The sequence below is a fragment of the Gavialis gangeticus genome, unplaced genomic scaffold (assembly GCF_001723915.1).
Source record: "Gavialis gangeticus isolate Ggan-Ray unplaced genomic scaffold, GavGan_comp1, whole genome shotgun sequence".
Lineage (NCBI taxonomy): Eukaryota > Metazoa > Chordata > Crocodylia > Gavialidae > Gavialis > Gavialis gangeticus.
Genome location: NW_017729032.1, coordinates 42,517,543 through 42,520,426, shown reverse-complemented (window position 1 = coordinate 42,520,426; position 2,884 = coordinate 42,517,543). Strand labels below are relative to the sequence as shown.

At 46.1% G+C, this 2,884-nt stretch overlaps 1 protein-coding gene across 6 annotated transcripts in view; it reads right to left on the bottom strand.

The window, feature by feature from the left end:
- The window catches only part of TNFRSF19 (TNF receptor superfamily member 19), a 113,576-nt gene that overhangs the window by 102,356 nt on the left and 8,336 nt on the right, over positions 1 to 2,884 (bottom strand). The window contains exon 1 of one of the 6 annotated variants that reach the window (XM_019524629.1): positions 118 to 138. The exons of the other annotated variants lie outside the window; for them this stretch is intronic. The gene's annotated coding sequence lies outside the window, so the exon portion shown is untranslated. Of the gene's footprint in view, positions 1 to 117; positions 139 to 2,884 lie in introns of those variants that run through there. 6 annotated transcript variants of the gene reach the window in all.

Genomic DNA, 2,884 nt, shown 5'->3' with positions numbered 1-2,884 from the left:
AGTCCGCGCCTGGCCCGGGAGCCGCGCTCCCGCCGCAGGCGCCGCCGCCCCTTCCCCCGGCGGAAAGCAGCTAAGCCCCGTGTGCCCCGGGGAGAGGGAGGCGCCGCGCGCACCCACCTACAGCCGGCTGGGGGGAGTCCCGCCCGGCGCCTCTCCGCTCTCCCGTAGCCTGGCAACCACCCGCCGCGCCCCCGCCCCTCGAGCTTCACGTGACCAATGGCAGCCAATCGGCGGCGCCGGCAGCAGAGCAGGCGCGGAGGCGACAGGGAGGAGACGCAAGGGCGAGGCAGTGGTGGCAGTTACTTCTGGGGTCCGCTGCGTTCCCCTGGGCGCGCCTGCGCAGAGGCGGTAGAACGCCCCACCTCCTCCCTGCTATCCGCGGAGGGCGGGAAGAGCCTGGCTCTTTGCTCCCCCTGCCTCGGCAGTCGTCCTTTTGGCTGCGGCGACATCCAGCTGGTCGGCCAGGTCCATTATCCCTGTGTGAGGCACTAAGAGCACCTCTGCAGGTGGTAGCGCGGCTGGGGGAGAACAGAAGCGACAGGCTGCCCCTACCCATCCCGGTCTTTCCTGCTCTCCGCTTGGTGCCTGCACATGAGCACTGAGGCTGCTCCGACGTGCTGTAATTACAGCACGTGGGACTAACCGAGTCTGCTGGAGCGTAGTCATTACTGCACTCCAGCACCTTCCTGCATCCCATGCATTGGCGTCCCCGCACTTCAAAATGGTGCCAGGGGCACTTTATGTAAAGCTCATCCAACAAGCTTTAGTTCAAATGCCCCCACCACCATGCTGATGCATAAGATGATGCAGCGTTTTAATTAAGAGCAGCTCTCTGAGTCACTCTAATTAAAGTGTCACCCCCTCCACTGCTTGAAAACATGTAAAAATGCCCAAAGAGTTGATGAAACTGCCAAGACGTAAACAACAGAGGGGGGAAGTTCCAGGAAGCGGCCTTAGGCTGTGTTATGATTCGGATGATTCAAAGACAGAGAAATGTGGAAGAGGTGTGTTTCAGTAAGAGGGCACTTCACTTAATTTAAGCTTTGGAGCTCCCAGTACCGTAACAAGCCAGGTTTTGGTGGGGGGTTGATTTGTTTTGTTGTTCCCTAACAGGTTTGGCTTTGTGTGGTAAGATACAACTACTGTGATGTGCTATACAGACCTCAAGGACCATCCAGAAGTTGCAGCTGGTGCAGAATGTGGCAGCTGACTAATGACAGGAGTTCATTGCTCCTGTGTCTTCTCTGGCTTTCCAGTAGCTTTCTGGGTGCTGGTTTTGGCCTATCCTGCCCTTGGCCCTCCTTGTGTTCCATCATGATCTCTACGGTCACCTGAGAACAACCTCCCACATGGTCTATTTGTGCACTAAGTTCATTTGGCAGAAGTATGTGGGAGGTTGTTCTGGATAGTCACTCCACAGCTTTGAAACTCCCCTCCCTCTTGAGGCCAGCGGAGTCCAAGCCTGGACATCTTTGAGAATTGCTCTAAGACCTTATTTGGGCAGGCTTTTAGCAGACAGTTAAGTTTTGGAGTACTGCTTAGGGGAGTTGTATTATCTTTTATTATTTTATTTTAGTATTTTATCTATTTTTATGACTGATATTGTTTTTATTGTAAGCCATCCTAAGGCTTTTGGGGGGAGGGAACCATATAAACAAAAAATAAACTCAATGAAAAATGAGAAGATTGGAATAAAATTACTTGGCTCTTAAGAAGCCCATGGTTCCAACAAGAAAGCGTTTCCAGTTTTTGTCACTGTTTGAACAAATACAGGTTTAAATACTGAAAAATGGCCTAATGAAGAATACATTTTAGCACCCTTAACAGAGAGACCTCTAAGAGTGTGGAATTTTTTGAAAGAATGACAAGCTAATGTACAACCCTAGTACATCTGTTGTAAGTAACAGCTGCTGCAGAGCACTGAGTACTACATCCTCTTGCCAGTGACAGACAGCTGTTTTGTGTTGACACCTGTAAATATGTTTCTCTTTGTGGAAAGGCCATCTGCAATTCAGATATTTTATTCAAAATAGTATAATTAGAAAAAAACACGCCCCGAAACTTAAACATTTGGTATGTGTGTGTGGGTGGGTGGAAAATTACCACTGAAAGGAAAATATTAATACACTTTCTTCATATGGAACTCCCATTGAGGAAGTTACTACTCAGTAGATTGATGGTAAGTACTCAGTGGATTGATGCAGCCTATAGTGTTGAAACTTGTACGGAGCCTGTCATTCACATTTTATATATCATTGTTTATTTCCTTATTAATAAAGAATGGGTGAATCACTACTTTGCATGTTGCAGAATTTTTGGAAATCACAAACGTTATTTTAAATGACAGAGTCTTTGATCAGTGTTTACAAATATTAGTACCCTTTAGCAATTAAAGACTTAATACACCATCTGTAACCGTACCAAATGTTATAGCAAAAATTAGAGAAATCTCTGAGAAAAGAAAAGAGAAACACTTGGGAAACAGTTTGGGCTGATCCTTTTGACAAGGATAAGTTGCATGACATCTGTTGTGGAAACAGACATCGTGCAGCAATAGGAAGTTGTTATCTCTATATCCGAAAACACTTAAGACAGTTCCTTCATCAACTGTTACATGAATGTACGCTTACTATGAGTTGTTGGAAACAGGTATCAGTAAAGCCTTACAGTGTCTTTTGATGTTCTTAACTATTACAAACTTCAGAATATCTTTATGATATTATCTAAGACAATCTGTTTGGAAATGGCTCAATGTTTTTAATTAAGAATTACTCAATTCTGTTTAATAAATAAATAATATTTTTACATGTGAGCCCTCCTGTAGCCAGATTTGCTTAAAAAAACCTCTGAGAACTCTACTTCTTTGTGCAGATTAAATCTAAGC